The sequence below is a fragment of the Garra rufa genome, chromosome 3 (assembly GCF_049309525.1).
Source record: "Garra rufa chromosome 3, GarRuf1.0, whole genome shotgun sequence".
Taxonomy (NCBI): domain Eukaryota; kingdom Metazoa; phylum Chordata; class Actinopteri; order Cypriniformes; family Cyprinidae; genus Garra; species Garra rufa.
Window position 1 is genome coordinate 61462880 of NC_133363.1, and position 25126 is coordinate 61488005.

General features: G+C 36.5%; 1 protein-coding gene across 1 annotated transcript in view; it reads right to left on the reverse strand.

The window, feature by feature from the left end:
* gal3st3 (galactose-3-O-sulfotransferase 3) overlaps window positions 1–23854 on the reverse strand; it is a 42336-nt gene extending 18482 nt beyond the window's left edge. The window contains exon 1 of the mRNA XM_073836469.1: window positions 23634–23854. The gene's annotated coding sequence lies outside the window, so the exon portion shown is untranslated. The remainder of the gene's footprint in view (window positions 1–23633) is intronic.
* Between the last annotated feature and the right edge of the window lie 1272 nt (window positions 23855–25126).

Sequence of the window (25126 nt, forward strand, 5' to 3'; positions counted from 1 at the left end):
ATGTTACAAAAGATCATATTTCAAATGAATTTTGTTCTTTTGAACTGTCTATTCATCAAAGAATTTATTTTTAAAAGATTACACAACAAAACTGCTATCAACATTTAAAATCATAAATTGCATAGCCCTTCTTTGCCATGAAAATTAATTTAATCCCGAAAAAAACTTTCCACTGCATTGTTAAGAAGGCTTCAGGGCGTCCAAGAAAGTCCAACAAGCGCCAGGATGGTCTCCTAAAGAGGATTGAGCTGCGGGATCGGAGCGCCACCAGTGCAGAGCTTGCTCAGGAATGGCAGCAGGCAGGTGTGAGCGCATCTGAACGCACAGTGAGGCCAAGACTTTTGGAAGATGGCCTGGTGTCAAGAAGGGCAGCAAAGAAGCCACTTCTCTCCAAAAAAAAACATCAGGGACAGATTGATCTTCTGCAACAAGTATGACGAATGGACTGCTGAGGACTGGGGCAAAGTCATATTCTCCGATGAAGCCTCTTTCCGATTGTTTGGGGCATCTGGAAAAAGGCTTGTCCGGAGAAGAAAAGGTGAGCGCTACCATCAGTCCTGTGTCATGCCAACGGTAAAGCATCCTGAGACCATTCATGTGTGGGGTTGCTTCTCATCCAAGGGAGTGGGCTCACTCACAATTTTGCCCAAAAACACAGCCATGAATAAAGAATGGTACCAAAACACCCTCCAACAGCAACTTCTTCCAACAATCCAACAACAGTTTGGTGAAGAACAATGCATCTCCAGCACGATGGAGCACAAGGCAAAAGTGATGACTAAGTGGCTCTGGGACCAAAACGTTGACATTTTGGGTCCATGACCTGGAAACTCCCCAGATCTTAAACCCTTTGAGAACTTGTGGTCAATCCTCAAGAGGCGGTGGACAAACAAAAACCCACTAATTCTGACAAACTCCAAGAAGTGATTATGAAAGAGTGGGTTGCTATCAGTCAGGATTTGGCCCAGAAGTTGATTGAGAGCATGCCCAGTCGAATTGCAGAGGTCCTGAAAAAGAAGGGCCAACACTGCAAATATTGACTCTTTGCATAAATGTCATGTAATTGTCGTTAAAAGCCTTTGAAACATATGAAGTGCTTGTAATTATATTTAACGAGTTCCCTCTTACTGATAATGAACTGAGTGAAAGGTTGAGCGTATTTGGCGTGCTGTCCGGGAGAGGGCCTCGAGCTCGGTAGCCATTCCCGAGCCCAGGGCTCTCCCCCGCCCAGGGGGAGGGGTCCGAGCTCAGCATTGGCCCGAACCCTATAAGCGCTCCCCCTTTGGGAAAAAAGGTGAGGAGACGGGGAGGAGGAGGGCCTTTGATGAAACAAGAGATAGTGAAGGTAGGAATGTTGTGATATTTATAGGGATTTCCTGGGATGATTGGGAATGATTGCTGATGGTGAACCAGCCGTGTTAATTATCTGCGCGAGCTCCTCCCTAAATTTGTTCAGAAAACATCACTTAACGAGTTCCCTCTTACTGATAATGAACTGAGTGAAAGGTTGAGCGTATTTGGCGTGCTGTCCGGGAGAGGGCCTCGAGCTCGGTAGCCATTCCCGAGCCCAGGGCTCTCCCCCGCCCAGGGGGAGGGGTCCGAGCTCAGCATTGGCCCGAACCCTATAAGCGCTCCCCAAAGAGCAAGTAATTAATTGCAGGACAGCAGCCGAATAGCTCCCCAAAAAGCTTTAAGACTTAAGGGATGCTGGACGCTCGTAGTGAGTGTTGCAGCGTAAAGTGATGTACGGGAGGAGCTGCGTCAGCGCTGTTGGGGGAAAAATGGAAAAACTCCTATGGAGGAGGGTAGTGGTCTCTGCTGCGGCAGAGAAGGTTGTAAGTGTGTTCTCCGGCGGGAGTGAATGCTGCTGCGGCAGTGGGGAAAGGGGGATGGGTGGGCGGGGGAAGGGGGCTAGGGCTCCTGCGGGAGCTGGCACTGCGGTGCGGGGGAGATGCTTCTGCGGAAGCGGGCTCTGCTGCGGCAGAGAAGGGGGTTAGGAGCTTCTGCGGAAGCTGTTACTGCGGTGCGGGGAAAATGCTTCTGCGGAAGCAGGCTCTGCTGCGGCAGAGAATGGAGGGGAGGGAGGGGAGGGGAGGTCCTGCGGGAGCTGGCACTGCGGTGCCGGGGAGATGCTTCTGCGGAAGCGGGCTCTGCTGCGGCAGAGAAAGGGGTTTAGGAGCTTCTGCGGAAGCTGGTTCTCTTTCGGCAAGGAAGGGTTGTGAATATGGGCACTAGTGGGAGTGAACACTGCTGCGGCAGTAGAAGGGAGAAAGGGGGGCTGGGGGGGGGGGGCGGCTCCTGCGGGAGCTGGCACTGCGGTGCCGGGGAGGTGCTTCTGCGGAAGCGGGCTCTACTGCGGCAGAGAAAAGGGGTTTAGGAGCTTCTGCGGAAGCTGTTACTGTGGTGCGGGGAAAATGCTTCTGCGGAAGCGGACTCTGCTGCGGCAGAAAATGGGGGGGGGGGAGGGGAGGGGGGGGGATGCTCCTGCGGGAGCTGGCACTGCGGTGCGGGGAAGATGCTTCTGCGGAAGCGGGCTCTGCTGCGGCAGAGAAGGGGTTTAGGAGCTTCTGCGGAAGCTGGTTCTCTTTCGGCAAGGAAGGGTTGTGAATATGGGCTCTAGCGGGAGTGAAACTGCTGCGGCAGTAGAAGGGAGAAAAACGGGGGGGCTAGGAGCTGGGATAAGAAGGGGGGGGCTAGAGGCTTCTGCGGAAGCGGCTTGTGTTGCGGGGTATGAAATAGTGGGGGTGAGTAGTGGATGGACTGGACTGGGATGATTGCTTAGCTTAGCAGTGTTTGTTGGGCTTCTTTGATGTGGGAGCGGTCTGATCGGATGTAGCTCTTAAAAGCTTCTGACGACCAGCGCCCGAGTGTTTGGATTTGCTGCTGGGAGAGGCCTTTTTGGGCTGCTGTTGTTGCTGCGCCGATTCGAAAGGAATGGCTGGAGAAGTTGTCGGCTGGGATGCCGGATAAGAGTAATACAGACTTAAGGTGTTTCTGGAACCAGAAACGGGTGACGGGACGGTTGGAATCGTCTGTAAAGAGGGGGTCAGATGGGTTTTTTGATTTAGATTTCATGATCTGCAAAAAGGCTAGGAGGGTTTGGAAGGGTTGGATGGGCGATTGGAGGTTGAAAATGTAAATGAAGTGGCCTCTCTTGGATTGGTCTGTTTTGCTTTGTTTGATAAAATAGGAAATAGCTTCACTGCCTAGTACTGCTAGGTCAGAAATGGTTGGGTGGATGGCTGGGTCGAAGCTAGATGTGATGGCGAGCTCAGAGCACCTGAGGAAGCCGAAAAAAGCCAGGATAAACATGGCATCTAGCGTGCGGGCGGTGTGGATGGATTGGTAGCCTTTTCGGAGGGTGGAAATGCACTTTGATAGCACTTTGAGTGTTATCGGTTGGCGGGTGTCTGGGCGGGTGGGGTGGGTTTTTTGTATACCTTTAATGAGTAGGGCTGTCTGGGAATTGGAGATTTGGGTGGAAGGAGAGCCGTATAGGAGTTTGTGGAAAAATTGGATGCCGCTAAGGTATCCTTTGATGGAGCTGACTTGGAGGTTTTTGATGGCATTAAGATAGGAGATGAAGGAGGTGATGGCTAGCAGGGAGAAGTCGGGAAACGATAGCTTGTAAGCTGCGTGAAATGTTTTGAAACATTTCCAAGCTGTAAGGTAGGACTGGAGGGTTCTGGGGGAAACTGCTTGGAGGATGGAGTTGAGGGAAGCTTCGAGGAGGGGTCTCAAGGGGTGGTTTATGGGAATATCAGCTCTGAATAGGGAGGTACTGGGGTCGGGAGTGGGTCCGCCTCCGGCGCCAAGGATCTGAATTTCTGGAAGGAAAAACGAGAAAGAGAGTCAGCAATTTGGTTTTTTGACCCAGGGATGTGTTTAGCGGTGATAATGAATTGGTCGCAAGCCGAAATCCATATTAGGCGTCTTAGCAAAGGCATTAGGGTAGGGGAGTGGGAACGGCCTTTGTTGACGCAATGCACGGTAGCTTCGTTGTCACAGTGGACGAGGATGCTAGTGGCAGACCACTCTTTACCCCATAGATAGGCCGCAACGACTAGTGGATATAGCTCGAATAGTGCTGAGGATGATAGCTGGGGCGGCAAGTTGGCCATCTGGGGGGGCCATGTGGATGCGAACCAACGGCCTTTGAAAAAAACGCCGAAACCGATAGAGGGGGCGGCGTCTGTAAACAGTTGGATGTCGATCGGGGAAGAGATTAGGTTATTATAGAAAAAAGATAATCCGTTCCATTGCTGGAGGAAGGATATCCACAGACTGAGCTCGTTTTGGCATGGGTCTGTTAGGGATATTTGATCTTCTAGGGCGTGGGCGGAGGATGCGAGTGAAAGGAGGTGGGAGATGAAAGGGCGGCCTTGCGGGATGATGCGCATAGCGAAGGTTAAATGACCTAGAATGGACAGAAGCTCGCGCTTCGAGCAGCTTGGATTGGCTAGGAGAGAGGAACAAACCAGTATGGTTCTATCAATTTTTTCTTTGGGTAGCGAGGCCTGGAATTTTTGGGAATCCAGGTTGATGCCCAAAAATTCGATGGAAGTGCTTGGGCCTAAGGTTTTGTCTTGGGCGAGGGGAATCCCGAGCTCTGAAAAGACTTTTTGGGTGGTCAGAAGATGAGCTGCTGGGACGGAGTCGGGGGGCGAGATTATCAAAAAGTCGTCTAGGAGATGGACTAGCGACGGTATGCCGTAATTGTTGGAGAGGATCCAGCAAATTGCCTCTGAAAGCATGTCGAAAATTTTTGGGCTGCTTCTGCAGCCGAAGGTGAGGCGGACGGCGAAATAGTATTTATTCTGCCAGCAGATGCCGAATAGATGCCAAAAATCTGGGTGAATGGGCATGACTTTAAAGGCGGAGGTGATGTCGACTTTGGCCAGCCAAGCACCGCGGCCTGCTTTTTTGATCAGGGTAATGGCTTGGTCAATGTCATGGTAGTGAAGAGAAAATTCGCCGAGCGGGATGAGGCTGTTAATGCTCGGAAACTGGGAGTTATGCGGGGACGACAGATCAATTATAAGACGTTTCTTACCAGAAAATTTTCTAGTAGCTACGCCAATGGGGCTGACCCGAAAGACGGTGAAGGGAGGAGTGGGGAAGGGGCCGATCATGAAGTTCGCTTCTAATTCTTTTTGAATTAGGAGGTCGACTGTTTCGGGTTCGGCAGACGCCGACTGTAGATTGGGACAGATAAAGCTTTCGGAAGGGAGACTTACGACTCCGGGGTGGAAACCACGAGACAGACCTGTTAGAATATATTCTGTAAACTGAGAATCAGGATGATGCAATAGTTCTTGAGACAGACGAAAAATATTTACAGGAGTCGATAAGTACTGTTTAGAATTTTTATTTGCAGCTTTTTGCACGGGACAAACCAGGCGAGCATGGGCTCCGCCGCAAAAATTACACACGTGCATGAAACGGCAGCGTTGTCTTGTGCATCTGCCGCTGTTGAAGCTGGCGCATACCTGGTTGTCGGTGGGGGGGGGGGGGGGGGGGCGGCGGCGGAATGAGTGAGAGGGTGTAGTGAGATTGTCCATGAGCCGCGGAACATAGCTGGTGGATTTGGGCTGGGAAGGTTCAGGGCAGGGGGGAATAGATGGATTTATGAAAGGGCAAATGACAGTGGAATGGTTAAATGAACGGCAGACAGCGCAGGAAATGTTGCGACAGCCTAAAAATACTCTGCTGTGCAATTCAGTGTCTAGGGCCCCCCAATAAGGGCACTGATTCCACTGTGAAACCCGGATGGCACATTTTGCGGCGAAAAGCTTGTGATATGTGTAGAAATGGGAACCCCCGTATGATAATGCGAGCTCGGCTATTATGGTGAGGTAATCGCCGAGCTCGCGCCTTCTGTGTGGAAAAACGGTGCAGATTACTTCTAAGTAGCGGGTGAATGCGATGGTGAATTCGGCAAAAGATAAGATGCGTGACGGATTGTTAGTGGAATTTTTGAGAGTGACTGAAAAATCGCCGCAATTGACTTGGCGATCGGAAGTTGGCGGAGAGATAGGAGAAAGTAAAAGAAAAAGGTCGATATCCGCACCTGAAAGGATCTGGTTCCTGATGGAGGTTGGCACTAGGGGTGGTTCCAGGGCTAAGGCGTTTGGGGGAACGGGCAAGGGTGTTGCTGAGGCGAGCGTAAAAGAAGGGCGGGCTTGGGCGTGAGAAAGAGTGGCTGTATGCGGAGGCATGCTCACGCTTGGGGCGATTACTGGGCCTGATGGCAGAGAAAAAAGGAGGGGAGGGATAGGGGGCGCTGGGGCTTGCGTTATTGACGGCGGCATGCGCGCGTCAGACGCGAATCCTGTGAAGAGTGAGGGAGGGAGGAGGGGCGGAGTGGCGGGCGCTTGGGCTTGCGCTGGCTGTGAAGGGGTACTGGCGCTGGAGTGAGATGGCGGCGCTGCCGGCCATGGGAAGGAAAGGGGAGTGCGGGGAGGCTCAGGCTGGAGCTCTCGATGGCTTGAAGAAGCCGTAGGGTTAAGATTTGAGCCGCGAGCGCGGTGATGGCGTTCTGATGAACGCGGGAGGGGGCGGGGGCTAGCGGCCTCAGCGACCGGGGCGCGGCCTAGGCTCGCTGACGGTCTGCTGGTGCGCCCTGGCCGGGTGCCTGTCCCTGCGGCGCTGAAGGTTTGATCTGGTCGATCGTAGGGAGTAGAGCGGAGCCCGCTCGTTTTGTGCGCCTTGGATGCAGGGGTGAGGCTGGAGGATTCGCCCGGTTGGAGCGAAGCGTGCAGTTTGAGGAGATCTGCTTTTGTAGCTCGGCGCGGGAAGATGACGCCGGCGCTAGTGAGCGCTTGTCTCAGCCCCGCCACAGTCCATTTCCCTGTGGCTGGGGCGGAAGATGCAGCTGAGGCGTAAGAAGACGCCGGGGAAGGTGGTGGACGCCTGGACGGTGCCGGTGATGGCGGGGAAAGGCGTCGATGAGGACGAGCGGCGGTGGTGCGGGAAGGCCTGCGGCCTCTCGGTGCAGCCACGGGCTCAGTTGGAGGGTCCTGCGGGGCGGTGGTGGCCTGAGATGCAGGAGCTGGTACCTCTTCAAAAAGGTTATCCTCTGGATAGAGGTCGATTTCGGATGTCTCCGCGGTGGTTGGATGATCCATAGCGTTTGATGAAACAAGAGATAGTGAAGGTAGGAATGTTGTGATATTTATAGGGATTTCCTGGGATGATTGGGAATGATTGCTGATGGTGAACCAGCCGTGTTAATTATCTGCGCGAGCTCCTCCCTAAATTTGTTCAGAAAACATCACTTCAGTACATCACAGAACCAACTGAAACAAATATCTAAAACCAGTTTAGCAGCAAACTTTGTGAAAACTAATATTTGTGTCATTCTCAAAACTTTTGGCCACGACTGTACATAAAGATCCAGCCATGAAAAGGAAAAAGCAATTATAGTACAATTACATGATACTGTTGTTTTTTTTTGCCACATCACCTAGATGTTCATTTAATTTCGATATCTGGAGTGACAAGTTCTAGTGATGCGATTCAGACAAGAGCTCTAGTCATCTCAAAGCAAACATGCAAGATTCGTCAGGATCAGATCCATAAACAGTCCTCAGGCGTGTCATCTGAGAAAGAGACTATTGTTGGTTTAACACACACAACTGACTGCATCAAATCATCTAAAGGCTGAAACACTAAACTTAAAAACACAAAGGAACAATGGGTTATGTTTGTTTTCACAGCACTTAATCACTATCTACAGCAGCTCAGTGTTTGTGCTCTTTCATATGAACGCTCAGCACTTGCTCACAGCTTGTGGCCAAACATGTCATGACGCCCCACGAAGCGTCCACCGTCCCTCATCCACCCGCCGGTTGCCCCAAATACCCCGGAGAGAAGAGCAGATTAGACGCACAGACGTCTCTTTACATCTCGACACTAATTCCTGCTCAAAGCTGGATGTTTACTCGTGTTTTCCACTTGTAGGATTTCAGTTTAAAAGAGCATTTACAGTTGCGCATCCTTCACAGTTTGACCTTTCAATTTTAAATAACAACATATTTGTTGAGTTTATAGATGCAAACAAAGAACTATACTATATAGCATAAACCTACCAATTTTTGCAGCAAATGTAGAGTTAAACAAAGCAGCAAATTACATCTCAGTGGATTTAACAGACATTTGTGAACACAACATTTTCTATGTTCACTTTATTTATACATTCGCATAATTTCCGACCTTTTTTTGTGGACAGAAGTCAGCATTTCACCTATATTCTGCTATTAAAATATTTTAAATGTTAAACACTAAAGGGTATAACCATTTCAATGTGAAAATCTAATAATATTTGTACTGTAATAAAACAAAATGTTTACAATGAGAAAATATAATTTTTATTTTGTATTACAATAAACAATAATACATTTCTGTCTTCATTATGAGTTAAAACATTATTATTATTATTATTTTTACAATTAATTATAATTATAAAATTTACAATGGTAATATTTCTTATTTTTTATTAGACAATAATAATAACAATTATTAAATAATAACTAATTATACTAATATATAGTATATAATGACTAATGATTTTTTTTATTATTATGCTTACATTTGATTGTATTTTATTATATTTTATGTATTATTTAATTAATATGAATATAATGTTATTATATATTTCTGCCTTCATTTTAAGAATGACTTAAAACATGAATAATAAATAGGATTTATTATGTGTTTATAAGGGTTTAACAAATATTAGTATTTAAACTTGTAGCTAAAATATTTACAATTATTAGGAAATGTTCATTATTTTAATTTACAGTACAATTGCAATTAAAAACTGTAATATTTGTCTTTATTTTTAGAATTAGATTAATGATACTAAATACTTATTTAAGAATAATATTTACAATAATATTTATTTAGATTATAATGAATACATTATTATTAATAATTTGTTATTGACAAAATTTACACTGATGTTTTAAGAACCCAAATTGTAAATTAATAAAATAATAATAATATGAATAATAATAACTATAAATTTATTATTAATAATAGTAATAATAAAAATAATCATTGTTATTATTATTATTATTATTATTATTATTATTGATTATAATAATAATTATAAGTATTACTGATAATAATAACAATGGACAACTGCATTTTTTTAATAACAATATTAAATTATTTTTATTATTATGTTTATAAAGGTTTAACAAATATTAGTATTGTAACTTGTAGCTAAAATAATTATAATTATTAGGAAATGTTCATTATTTGAATTTACAGTACAATTGCAAATTTAAAAAAAAAGTAATATATTTGTATATTTTTATAATGAAAATAATATTTACAATAATATTTATGTAGATAATTAAACATTATTAATAATTGTATTAAATTAAATGAATAATAATAACAACAATTATACCTTTTTATTATTATTATTAATAGTAATAATAATAAAAATAATAATTGTTATTATTATTATTGATTATAATAATACGTATTACTGATAATAACAGTAATTGTATTTTTTTTATTATTTCAACTTGTAGCTAAAATCTCTTTATTTTTATAATTAGATTAACATTTATTTATTAATAATATTTACAATTATATTTATTTAGATTAGAATTAAAACAATTTATCATCATTTTTTAAAACATAAATTGTATTATTATTATTATTATTATTATTATTATTATTAACAATTTATAATGATGTTTTAAAAACCCAAATTGTAAAATAATAATTATTTTTATTAATCATATTAATGATATTAATAATAATAATAACAATAATTTTTCATTTTATTAATTATATTATTATTATTATTATTATTATTATCGTTGTTGTTAATATTGTTATTATTATTATTATTATTATTATTATTATTATTATTATTATTAAGTACGAGTCCACTTTAAAGTCCAGCTAAAAGTAAAAATAAAACACTTAACATTATGAAAATTATGTAAAAAATATATATATTTTATCTGTATACTTTTAGGTCACAAACATGAGAACTGTTTTGATAATTTCATATATGTTTAGGTGCAACTCTGAAAGCTAAACATAATGATGAAAACAAAGCAAGATTTTACTGGTTTGCACAAAGACATTTCATCGACTACTAAATGCTACTAAATGTCTGGGGTCGCTCCTAATTATGCAGCTCGAATCCGTGAGAAATGTTCCTCTGGTTAATAAGGGAACAGCCTGTTTTCTTGCATCGACGACAATGAATAGAGAACAGGGATAATTATTCATGAAGTGCATGATTAACTAGTCCTTCAGATTGCACTCTTGAACTCCAGAAACATTTAAAAGACGTGCGCCTTTCCAAATCAATTTCCAGCGTCCTCCGCAGGATTAGACGCGTCCCGCGCGCAGCAACCGAGGCGGCGAGAGCATCCCGACAGGTCACGGGGTCAAACCCCCTGGCGCTCGTCTGACTAAATCCCCGCAGACCAAAACATCCCGAGAGGCAGACAGACAGCTCCGCTCCTCGAGCGCCAGACGAGCCAAGCGCGAGATTGAATTATTGTGCGAGATGTAAGAATCAGCTCAGATCTGTCCGGCCCTCACTAGCGCCCGTCGTGTTTATGGACTTGAGCATATGGCACAACCTCTGGTGTAACGCTGCGGGGAGATAAATGAAAGCGATCAGGAGCTGTGTGTGTGAGAGAGAGAGAGAGAGGAACGAAGAGTGAAAGACGGGAACATTACGTCCTGAAACGTGTGCATGAGTGATAGCGCATTATAGGGGTGGGCGATATGACCTAAAATTATTTTTCATCTTATGAACAGTGACGGTATAATATCACGGTATTACTTTTTTTGGTACATTTTGGGAGGAGCAGCCTGTCCTGTCCCTTTAGTATGTGAATAAAGTTAATAGTTTTATAATATAATAAGTAAATGGTAGGTATCCTTATCAAAAAGAGACATGGGAGAGTATTATGCATTCTCAACTAGGGTTGGGAATCGAAAATCGATTCCGATTCTGGAATCGGATACTTAAGATAAAGAATCGGATACTTGTTATAAAATTAAAATTTCGATTCCTTGTTTCGATTCCTGGGTGCATTTTTTCATCTAGTGATCTGCCAGGACCTTCCGCGCGTACAACCTGCCAGGACCTTATGTGGTAATGTAAACATCAGTTGATAAGATGGATCGCGGTAAGCGTTTAAAAGTGTGTCTACGCTTTGTAAAAACCGAAGACAAATCTACCGCTGCACGCAAACTTCATCTTAGAGATCTTCAAGGGACGGATTTTAGTCCTGCGCCCGCCCGCTCCAGAAGGAATGTATGTTATTTCGTTCCGCAAAAGCCCACATAAAAGTAACTTCTACCCCCGTGGGAAGACAGGTATCTACTTCATCTCTTGGCTGCATGAAACAAACCCTCCCGGTAATGTAAAGGCAAAGATGACCAGAGTAATAGTAACGAATTTGATTGAAGTCACGCGAGCCTAATGTATTCATTCTTGTAAATCGGAGTCGTACATTAGGCACGCATAAGTCCGCTGGTGATTCACAAACTATTCATGCTTTCGGGGCTCTGATCCATAGTATTTTTGCGTGAAATTTCGAAATATTTGCATAGTTTTCAAAATAAATGTCCTGTGAGTTTTTTATAATGAATGCTTACCCATAGAGGTGGATCTTGTAAGGGTCAGTGGTGTTTATGCACATATGAGCACCAGCATAAACAGATTTACTATGTATTTACTGTATTTTTAATTTATATGTTTATTTTATAAAAATTTCAAACAGTAGATATTCAGTCACTTAAGAAAGAGTACTCTGAAGTTGTGAAGAATTTCTGAATTAAATAATTCAGGTGCTTTAAATCTGTATATGTATATTCAAAAATAAACACTTTAGAGGAAATGTCAGGCATAGGGGGGCCTTGCAAAATTGACCCAAGAAGAAGGGGGCCCTGATATAAAAAAGGTTGAGAACCCCTGTAATAAAATAATATGTTGCAAGCTAGCACTGAAAATAAACATGTTTGATATATTAATGTTTGGCTTTTGTGTTTGTTGTTTTTTTTTTTTTACTAAACTGGAATCGAAACTGGGAATCGAAAAGAATCGGAATCGATAAGTGGAATCGGAATCGAAATTGATAAAATTCAAACGATACCCAACCCTATTCTCAACATATTTATTTTGCAAAAAACCTAAAGATCTTACTTAGTGTATAGTCTCAGCCTCAGGCGTCACGCCCAGGGAACGTTGGCTAAACGTCTGATGCATATGGTACACTTAACTGGAAACACTTCAGGAATGTCGAAGTAGTGATCTGATTCGTTGAATTTGATCGGATATCCGGAACACGCGAGTGTCGCGTTTATTTTCGGTCCGCCGGGAAACAAAGAGCAGACTGATTTACTCGCGTTTTGCTAAAAGGCGCTTATGCAGACGCCGTTGTTGTTATACACATTTGCGACGTTCGCGAACAAATTACTGACTTACTGCTTGTTCTCCCTCTTCTTCGTTAACTTTTAATGCTGGTTATTTTAATGACTGACTTGTTGCACGCCAGTCTGTTGTTGTGGGGGCATTTCTACACCCCGAACTGTGATTGGTTGTTTGACGTGTCGGTCAAACGGTCTTATGGGCGGGCCTTGGCCAATTAAAGTTGCCATGAATTCCAGACCTTCAGCCGTCAGTCTGGAGGTCTGGCTACGCGAGACTACTTAGTGTACAACAAAACAAAAAATATTTTTTATTGAAATTTAATTTCTGCAATATTTAAAACCTTCAAATAACTGGGGGAAATCAACCCATGGCAACAGATTAAAAGTAGACCAATTCTGTGGGGGGAAACGCGGACTTGGCAACCCTGCATCCAACACGAGCTGCTGGAGTTAATGTCATTGCACACATGAGTACGAAATTTTCGTATGAGATTTTTGCACATAAAAAAAATAAAATACCGGTTATGTTAATCGAGTTTACACAATGCCTCTGAAACTTTCGTCCGTCATAAAAAAAAATCGGATCGTGTTTGATTTTCTGCATTTTCCATAATAAGCATTTTGATAAGGATGGTGAATGAGAAAACTAAAAAAAAAACCGCTCGTGCGTTATTTCTTAAAAACTCTGTGTTTGAAGGGGCGATGGATCTTGCTCTAAATGTCAAATGTGCTGTAAGTGTTTGCATTCACAAACATGTCTTGTTTAAGGACTAGAAGTGCAGTTTTGACAAAGTAGGAAACAGTTTATGTAAGGGTTTAATAAACAGGTTTGTTAGCTGATGAAGAACTACAGTGCCTTGCAAAAGTATTCATACCCCTTCATTTTTTTCACATTTTGTTTTGTTGCAGCATTATGTTAAACTGCTTTAAATTACTTTTTTTCCCACATCAATCTACACTCCATACACCATAATAATGACAAAGCACAAAACAGATTTGTAACAACTTTGCAAATGTATTAGAAATAAAAAAACTGAAAAGATCCCGTTGCATAAGTATTCATACCCTTTTCTAGAACACTCGAAATTTAGCTCAGGAGCATTCATATTGCTTCTAGATGTTACTACACTTGGAGGGGAGTTAAACTGTGGCAAATTCATTTGAATGAGTGTGATTTAGAAAGGCACACACCTCTCAGAAAAGGTCTAACAGCTGTAAATGCATATCAGAGCAAAAACCAAGTCCTGAGGTCAAGATAACTGCCTGTAGAGCTCAGTGACAATACTAATATTATTATAATAATACATTTGATTGTGTTTTATTCTGATTAGTATTTTATATTGCAGCATAAAATAAAATAATAATTATTATTTTTTAATTTTATAATACAATTGTAATGTAAAACATGTTTATATTTTTTTATATTAATTATTACTTTTAATCATTATAGTCATTTATAAATTAAATAAAATAAAATTATAATTATGAAATATTAGTTTTTTTATTTTATAAAACAATTGTGATGTAAAAATAATAAACAATTGTGATGTAAAAATAAACATTTTGATGTTTATATATTTTTTATATTAATTATTAGTATTAATCATTATTATTATTAATAATTTAATTTTGTTCCTAACATACAATACTGATTAGTATTGTATATTTAATATAAAATCATTATAATTATGAAATATTTGTTTTATTTTATTTTATAATACAATTGTAATTTAAAACATTTTATATTATATATATTATTTGTATTATTATTACTATTAATCATTATTATTAATCAGTTTGATTGGGTACCAATGTAAATCAAAATTATTATTATTATTATTATTATTAAAAGCTATAGAGTTTTAAGATTTGTAAGTTGATAATTTAAAACACAAATATCCATATTTGATATTTTAGCTAAAATATTATGGAATAATTATGGAATATTTATATGTATAGACACAATTGTAATTTAAAACAGAAATACGTTTGTTTTTATTTTTATAATTTAAAACTATTATTATTATTATTATTATTATTATTATTATTATTATTATTATTATTATTAACCTTGATTGGGTTCCTAAAACATATAACAGTAATAATAATAAAAATAATAATTTTATTTTTGCATTTCATAATTTTGTAAATTATTTATTTATTATTATTTATAATAATAATAATAATAATAATAATAATAATAATAATAATATTTTTCACTATTTTTAAAACTTCAATAAATAAATCGATAAATACATTTTGTATTATTATTATTATTATTATTATTATTATTAACTGCTGTTTTAGGAACCCACAATAAATAAATAAACAATCAAATGTATTATTATTATTATTAATACATTTTATTGTTTATTTATTTATTGCTGGTTTCTAAAACAGCAGTTAATAATAATAATAATAACAATAATAATAATAATAATAATAAATGTATTTATCAATTTATTTATTTATTTATTGCAGGTTTCTAAAACAGCAGTATTAATAAAAACAATAAATAAATACATATAGTTATTATTATTACTGTTAGAATTATTACTATTATTTACACTAGTGTTTTTGGAGCCCAACCAAACGAATAATACTAGTAATATTAATAGTAATAGTACTTTTATAATAATAATAAAAATAATAATAATACATTTACTTATTTATCAAATATTTATTGCAGGTTGAAAATATTATTATTATTATTATTATTATTATTATTATTATAGTAATAAATTTGATTGTTTATTTATTTATTTATTTATTGTGGGTTCATAAACACCTATGTAAAATATTACTATTATTATTATTATTATTATTATTATTATTATTATTATTATTTTCCCCACTAGGAACTCATCCAAATTAAATACTACTGTTACTATTACTAATTATTATTATTATTATTATTATTATTATTATTATTATTATTCATTATTATGGTCTTCCCAACTTTCCCAACTGAAAAGAGAACTGTGTCCACTTTAAAATCCAGCTTTAAAGTCAAAATAAAAGCGATTAAATATTTATGTTTACAAGCACATCATGTGACCATTCACTTACATTAAAAAAAAACCTGAACAAATGTGTCACTAAATTATTGAAATATTACATACATAACGTAAAATATCAAGGGTATTGCAAGTAAATATTTTATGTCTGAGGGGTTCGGCTGACAGAAATGTTAGGGAACCCCTAGTTTCCACTAATACTAACACTGAAGTCATTCAAATGTGCATAGTGTGTAGCATTTGTATACAAAAGTGCAGCATACAGAAAAAGTGCCGGCAGTATCAGTGATGAGAGCAGCGTCTGCGGGGTTTAATGCGAGCTGTCACTGCGCCGCCACTGATATCCACTTACACTCCTGCTGTCTGAGCAGCGAGAGACGCCCTGCGCTCACCCGCGGGGGTTCAGCCGTGCCGCTCTGTGTCTGTATGTGTGCGTTTATGGGGTTATTGGATCTGTTGCTGGGAAGGAGCATCTGTAACAGACCGATAGTCAAAGCCCTTCCTAAAGAGCATTTAATTAATCCTCCAGCGGCCCCCGAGCAACCGGCCGTCCACCGCAAGCCTGAGAATAAAATTCAACAATAGAGAAGTGTTTATGGGTGTGTTTGCAACGATGTACCTTATACTAGTTTTGCACAGCATTCAAATGTTTTATATGGAAACATTGAAGCAAAAGGCAAAAATCTGAAGGATACAAATGAATATTCTACAATGCAAAGTGCTCAACCTTTTAGTGATACAAATTACTTGAAAACTTTTTTGCATATAATAAATAAATAAATATATATATTTGTAAAAAAAATATATTAAAATGTTAAAAAGATTATTAATTTTAATTAATTTATTAACTTTAAAATAAAATATATACAAATTATAGAAAAGCTAAAATTAATAATTCATATTTTATAAATGAATTAAATAATATAATGAAAAAAATTCATTTTAGATAAATTCAAACTCAATATAATAGTATGTCATGCATACACAGTATGTCAGATATCCGATGCATGACAGCATTTTTACACGTAAGAGAATTTATATTATATATATTTATATTATATATTTTAATAGATTAAAAATAATTGAATATTAAAAAAAGAAAAAAAAAAGAATATTTAATAATTTTTTTATATTTATTAACATACTATAAAAATAAAGAAATAATTAAAAACATTTTACGCATAATAATAATAAGAATCAAATGAAAACATTTTTTGATATAATAATAATAATAATAAAAATAATTATTATTATGAAAAAATATATTTTTAAAATTTATTACACAATTAAATATCTAAAAATGTATAAAATATTTTAAAATAGATTAAAAACATTTTTCAATATAAATAAAAATTATTTAATATTGAATACTAATTATATATATATATATATAAGCTAACATTAATAATTCATATTTTTATATAGAAATAATAATAAATAATTAAACAAGGACATTTTACTACTACTACTACTACTACTACTAAATACTTAAAAAAGGACTTTATATACATAATAATAGTAGTAATAATATTAATTATTATAAAAATATATATTTTGAAAAGGTATGTTAAAAATATTTAATATTTAAAAATGTATAAAATAATTTTAAAATAAAATATATAAAAATGTTAGATAATATGACTGAATATAGACATTTTTTAAATATTTAATACAAATTATAATATAGATAAATATAATAAATATTAAACATTTAATTTGAGATAAATCCAACTCACTATAAATTAAACATCAGACATCAGTCAAATATCCAATGCAATTTTTACACAAAATTGGATTTAACAAGAACAATAATAATAATAATAATAATAATAATAATAATAATATCTTTTTTAATTAAGTATTTAAATATTTTAAAATAAAATATAATATAAAAGTCTACTTTTTGAGAAAATAAATCTGACTCACTAAATGAAACATCAAACATAGCAAAGACATGTAATAATAAGAAATTCTACACGTGACAGCCGGAAAAAGACCTTGCTGAAAACCATCTCTATTTTCCTGACACTAAAACCAAGAGCTTAGCCTGCGATGTTTTCATACGAGTACATTTGAAGTTTCAGAGAAAACAAGGAGTGACTGTGCAGACTCTCTTCTCCATTCACAGAGATGACAGGATGAAAAACGCTGCTTTGAAACGCAATATCGTCGGGACCACAACAGCGGCTAATTTCAGTCCGCCGTAACACTGAGGTCAAAGTGGAGCCGTTTGATACCACAACTCAAGTTTGTCAAACGGCAGAAGAGGGAAATATCAAACCTTCGAAAGGCTGACAGCCGGTCTTTTTAACTGGTCCATCAAAACAAGTTTGTCTGCATTTCACCAAAAAAACAAAAAAAAAAACAAAAAAAAAACAGAAAGTGTTGCAAAAGTTCATGAGAGTTTATTAGATAATGAACTCGTTAATGGTGTCTGCTAAAGCATATCAAACTGAACAGGAATCAATTGTGAGTTGCTGCTAATGTAAAGCGTTTTAAATCAATAATGTGATACTATATTTACTATGGATAATAATAAATAAAAATTAGTCATGTTGACATGCATTTTCCAGGTTAGAACAGTGGCTAAATATACACTACTATTTAAAAGTTTGGGGTTGGTTGGATTTTTTAAATTTTTTGAAAAATGTCTCTGCATTTATTTAATCAAAAATACACTAAAAATGTGAAATATTATTGCAATTTAAAATAACTGTTTGCTATTGTGATACATTGTAAAGTTTAATTTATTTCTGTGATCAAAGCTGAATTTTCAGCATCATTACTCCAGTCTTCAGTGTCACATGATCCTTCAAAAATCATTCTAATATTCTGATTTTCTATTCAAAAAAATTTATTATTATTATCAATGTTGAAAATAGTTGTGCTGCTTCATATTTTTGTGGAAATCGCAATTTTTTCAGGATTCTTTGATGAACAGAAAGTTAAAAAGAACATTTACATGTAATAGAAATCTTATGCAACATTATAAATGTCTTTATTGTAATTTCTCACTAATTTAATGTGTCTTTGCTGAATAAAAGTACAATTTCTTTTTTACTTAAGAAATAAAAAAACAAACAACAAAACATTTGAAATAAAAACCTATTGTAATGCTATAAACCTATTGTAACAATAAATAAATGTAATGTGCCTTTGTTGAATAATAAACAACCAAATATTTGAAAAAAAAAAAACTATTTTTATTACTATAAATATCTATAATGTAATTCCTGATCAATTTAAAGGTACACATTTCTTTAAAAAAAAAAAAAAAAAGAAACAATATTTGAAATATGTCACTTTTGATAAACTGAATGCATCATTGCTAAATAAAAGTCTTAATTTCTTAAAAAAAAAAGAATAAAAAAAAACATAAATATCTGTAATTTTTGATCAATTTAATGCACCTTTGTTGAATAAAAGTGTTAATTTAGTTAAAAAAAGAAATAAATCAAAAAACAACAAAATATTAGAAATAAAAATCTACTGTAACGTTATAAATATTTATAATGTAATTTTTGATAAATTTAATGCGCCTTTATTGAGTAAAGGTGTACATTTCTTTAAAAAAAATTAAGAAATAAAACAAGAAAACAAAATATTTGAAATTAAAATCTACTGTAACATTTTAAATATTTCTAATGTCATTTTTGATCATTGTAAAGGTATACATTTCTTAAAAAAAGAAATAAAAAACAAGTAACAAAATATTCGAAATGTCACTTTTGATCAATTTAATGCATCATTGGTATATAATTTTTATTTAAAAAAAGGAATAAACCAGAAAAAAATAAGAAAAAAATATTTGAAATAAAAATCTATTTTAACACTAAAAATATCTATAATGTCACTTTTGATCAATTTAATGCATCATTGCTGTATAAGTCTTACTTTCTTAAAAAAAAAAAAAAAAAAAAAAAAAAAATTAAAATAAAAATCTATTTTAACACTATTAATATGTCATTTTTATCAATTTAATGCACCTATGTTGAATAAAAGTATTAATTTCCATTAAAAGAATAAGAAATAAAAATCAAGAAACATATTTGAAATAAATATCTATTTTAACACTATAAATATCTATAATGTCACTTGATTAATTCAATGCATCACTGCGGTATAAAAGTCTCAATTTATGTTTAAAAATTAAGAAATAAAAACAAGAAACAAAATATTTGAAATAAAAATCTATAAGTAAGTAACACTATAAATAGGGTTGCAAATTTTTTTTGAAAATTTTCAGTACATTTCGGAAACACTTCAGAAATTTTAGAACCTTTCCAGGATTTTTTGGAATCCTTTAGGAATTTTTGGAAAGTTTCCGAAAATTTAGCGGAAATTTTCCACCTCTTTGCAACCCTAACTATAAATATCTATAACGTCATATTTGACTAAATTTAATGCATCATTGCTGTATAATAGTCTTCATTTCTTCCAAAAAACCCTGATCTCTATTTTTTTTAACAATAGTGTATTTCATCGTAAACCTACAAAAGTCTCAAATCCGACACTTTGCTTGAAGCAAACCACCACTGTTTCCTGTCCACTTCATATCTTTTCCCCGTCAGTTTTAACAACCAACACATGATTAATCTGCACTGAGAACAGAAGTAATGCAGTAGGAGGATAAGATTCACATTAAAACACATGCAGCTCCCCGATAAAGCAAAACGGACTTTAATAGTCAAGCGGAAGAAAATGAGGATGAGAGAGACACAGATGAAAAGACACACAAGAAAAGCTGCAAGCATCCTCAGAGGAAAATTAATGCAAGGGTCACGGAAAAGGTTGCGACCAGGACAACCAAAGGGAAAATGGAGAAACAGCGAGTTTAATGAGTGCAGCAAATTAGTCCCACAAACAAGCAGGCAGATGCATGCAAGCAAAAACACACACACACACACACACACACCTTCCCGCTTTCACTTTTCTTTGAAGCAGCGGAGGAGCCGCCGGTAAATATTTAATCACAGGCGATCTAATCAGATTCCCACTTTAAATGCCGACACAAACCAGCACAGTAGAAACACAAGAGCGGACGGGCAACCAGACGCGCCGTCAACCGTCTCCGCATCTCACCTTACATTCTCAAGTGCCCACAATACATGCAAGAATAATCAAGAGCAAATTATTTTGATATCACATTGACTGACATCACTGCAATTTAATTATTACATTAAGTCATAAAGATCAAAATCTATCCCATAAATGTCATTTTAGACAGCTGCTGATGGTATTTTGCCCCGTCAGACTAGATTAGCACCAATTGAAGGCTCTATTAAAAATGTAAGAGAATCATGTAATGGATCGCAGCTGAACACACGTTCTCCTATTGACTTTCAGGGAGAGTGGCGATCAGACTCTCACAACAAAGCCGTTTCAAGATATATTACTGTAGTAATGCGATATTCAAGATCCAAGATTGTAATTACGTTTGGTCTAACCACGTCGAGTGGCAATTTGGTAAATTTACATTTTCATAAACCTGCATTAAGAACGTTGCTAGTGAAATTCGCAGTTACAAAAATAAGGCAAGTAACGCATTGCCAACATGCACTGATTTTTTATGCATTTTTAAAAAGGCCTCTTCTGCTCACTAAACCTGCATTTATTTGATCCAAAGTACAGCAAAAAGTCTAAAAATGTGTAATATTTTTGCTATTTGAAATAACTTTTCTATTTGAAAGCTGGATTTTTATCATCATTACTCCAGTCTTCAGTGTCACATGATCCTTCAGAAATCATTCTTATATTCTGATTTGCTGCTCAAAAAATATTTATTATTATTATTATGTTGAAAACAGCTGAGTAAATGTTTTTCAGGTTTTTTGACGAATAGAAAGTTCAGAAGAACAACATTTATCTGAAATAGATATCTTTTGTAACATTATTTGTAACATCCTTGCTAAATAAAAGTATTAAATGATATAATTTCTTGATTTTTCGCATTTCGTTTTTGTATATATATATATATATATATATATAGCATTTTTTTATTATATAGATTAATACTTTTATTTAGCAAGGACGCTTTAATTTGATAGAAAGTGATGATAAAGACATTTATAATGTTACAAAATATATCTATTTCAGATAAATGCTGTTCTTCTGAACTTTCTATTTATCAAAGAAACCAAAAAAATGTTTTCAACATGATAATAATAATAATAATAGTAAATGTTTTTGAGCAGCAAATCAGAATATTAGAATGATTTCTGAAGGATCATGTGACACTAAAGACTGAAGTAATAATGCTAAAATAAATTACATTTTAAAATATTCAAATAGAAAACAACTATTTTAAACAGTAAAAAATATTACAACATTTTACAGTTTTTGCTGTACTTTATATCAACAAAATGCAAGCATAGTTTGCTTTTGACTAGTAGTGCACATTCAATATATTTGGGAAGAGTTGCTTATATGGTGGCCCAAACTGGACAAAACTATTTGAAAGCTGCACAGTTTCATTCAAATGAAGATTATCACTTTGTTAATTAGAGTTTCATTCATGCAATATGTTGCAGTGAATGGGTACCGTCAGAACGAGAGTGCAAACAGCTGATAAAAACATCACAATAATCCACAAGTAATCCACACCACTCCAGTCCATCAATTAACATCTTGTAAAGCAAAAAGCTGCATGTTCGTAAGACACAAATCCATCATTAAGACATTTTAACCATTGTTTTCAACCAAAACACGAGTCCATAATCCATCCTCTGTTGTCTCTCACATTAAAATCCACAAAGTTTTTCACTGGAGATATCAATATTATGGATTTTAGCCAGAGGCAATTGTTTGAAGTTAAATGCGTCTTAATGACGAATGTGTTTCTTACAAACACACAACTTTTGGCAAGACGTTAACTGATGAACTGGAGTGGTGTGGATTACTTGTGGATTATTGTTATGTTTTTATCAGCTGTTTGAACTCTCATTCTGACGGCACCCATTCACTGCAGAGGATCCGTTGGTGAGCAACTGATGTGATTAAACATTTCTCATCTCAGATGGTCAGAGGGGAGCATTTTCAGCAAATTGTTATTTTTGGGCTTAACTTTTCCTTTAATAATCAGATCCTCTATGCTGCTAAAAAAAATAATAATAACGTTTCGGGGTCAGACTCCCGCGCTCACCTAACATGCACAAGGATCTGGGCTGGTAACCTACATCGGCTAAAAGTCACTGGGATTAAACAAGACCTCGTACTGGATTCAAACCATAAGTTATAAACTCATTAGATAAGATTTTTCGAACTCGTTTTCTCTTTTTATAAATTCTAAAATATTAATTAAAATGTTTTTTATCCATATTGAGTTCCGGTTCTTCTTAGTTCAGATTTTATAACTATATTGTTTCATTACTATCTCTTTGTATTTGCATTTGTTCAACCAGATGGTGTTGAGCCTATAAACCGAGTGATTATCTGCTGTGCTAAAAATGATTAATAATTTTCTAAAGGGAGAAACAAGGAACAGCAGGACAAACAGAAAAAGATAAACAAGACGAAGGAGACTAGATCAGCTCATGCCACGCAAGCCTGATGTGCTAAAGCCTGGTGTGGTGTTATTTGAATTGCAAAACACACAGTGACAAGTCATACTTGACAGTTTTGTGTTAATGTTAACTAAAAACCTGTTAAAAAAGCATTCGGGGACAGCATAACTATCCATTTTACATTTTTAACAAGACTGAACTCTTGTAAAAATTGAAACCAAAGAGCTAAGGTGAGCACTGAATCATAATAACAGCTTTAAAAACTTTCTGAACACAAATAACAAGCCTTTTTATGATATCCCAATGCTAAACTAATTTATTAGCTTATTTTTAGCTAACACTGAAACGAACATCATTACATTTCATTCATTTAAATGAACTAGCTGATGTCAGATGTAATCCTGAATGAAACCGGCTGGCCAAACACATCCTCACAGGTGAACCTGCCATTTAAAAGCTGATTTATATCATGCAGATCAATGAGATCAATATCCATAAATCAGCCACGGTGAATCTGAAAGGTGAATGAGCGGACGCCGATGCGGTGCGTTTGCACCAACGTAACAATGTACTGTAAATAGACCACAGACAACCTGTGTATTAATACTAGGATGTGAAAGGAGACAGGTGTGCTGTCAATCCAGGCCAGTGACGGTGATGAAGCAGTACGGTAGCCGGTTGTATTCTCACCCACCTTTGTCATCTCACGCTCCCGCGACTGATGGATGGATGTAGTTTTTGACCCGCACAGTGAAACGGCGAGACCAAAACGCTTCAAATTCGCTCGTCCCCGGTTATTTGCCCTCGGAATCAACAGACGTGAAGCTTATGAGACTCTGAGGTGTTCGGTAGGTCATCTCAGCGTTGATATCGGCGCGTCGGTTGCCGCTGTCTGTCATCAGCGTTTCACGCCACTGGCTGCCTGCACCGCGCGCTCCCCCTCTCGCGCGCCCGCGTACTCACGACGCACGCGCGTGGAAGGTGCACGAATCGGGAGCCGATAGGGTCTACAATTAACTTACAAATGAATACGATTTTTAGAGTCACTTAGGTGTATCTCGCATTTTTTCAGACGTTTTCTCGCATAGCCTATTTCTGGTCATTTGTACTACAGATGAGGTCAAACGTTTCATAATCTGCAAAATGTAATTTTTTTAAGTAAAATACGAGGGATCATACAAAATGTTATTGTTTATTTAGTACTGACCTGAATAAAATATTTCACATGAAAGATATTGACATAGCTATAGTCTACAAAAGAAAATAGTTGAATTTATAAAAATGACACAGTTAAGAGGTTAACATAGGCTTGATTCTTAACACTGTGTTGTTACCTGAATGATCCACAGCTTTTTTGTTTAGTGATAGTTGTTCATGTGTCCCTTGTTTGTCCTGAACAGCTGAATAGTTAAACTGCCTGCTGTTCTTCAGAAAAAAAACTTCCGGTCTCACAAATAATTTTGTTTTCCAGCATTTTTGTGTATTTGAACTCTTTCCAACAATGACTGTATGATTTTGAGATGCATATTTTCACACTGAGGAGGACAGCCATGCATTAAGAGTCAGGGGTGAAAACTTTTGAACAGAATGGAGATGTGTTAATTTGTCTTATTTTGCCTAAATGTCATATTTTTCATTTAGTAGGCTACTGCCCTTCAGAAGCTACAGAAGATACGTGTTTTCCAGAAACCAAAAATAAGATGAATTTACCCTAATATTCAAATTCCAAAAGTTTTCACTCCCGGCTCTTCTTTCTGGAGCATCAGTGAGCATTTGAACCGTCTGTAATAGTTGCATATGAGTCCCTCAGTTGTCCTCAGTGTGAAAAGATGGATCTCAAAATCATACAGTCATTGTTGGAGAGGGTTCAAATACATAAAAATGCAGGAAAACCAAAAAATGTGTGGGACCAAAACTTTTGAACTCAGCTATACCATCAGTCCGTGTGTTTGAAAGGAATCGCTCACCCAAAATTAACATTTATCTTTTGTTCAAATTTCTAAACCCATAGTACATTATTTTGTTTGTGAACACAAACAGAAATGTTTGATAAACACTTGGACAAAGATTTAAAAAGCTCCAAAATAACAAAAAGAACTATTAAGGAGGTGGCCCATATGACTTTTGCACTATATTCCAAGTTGACTGCGGGGGGAAAAAATTAATCTGTTACTTACCACACCCTTA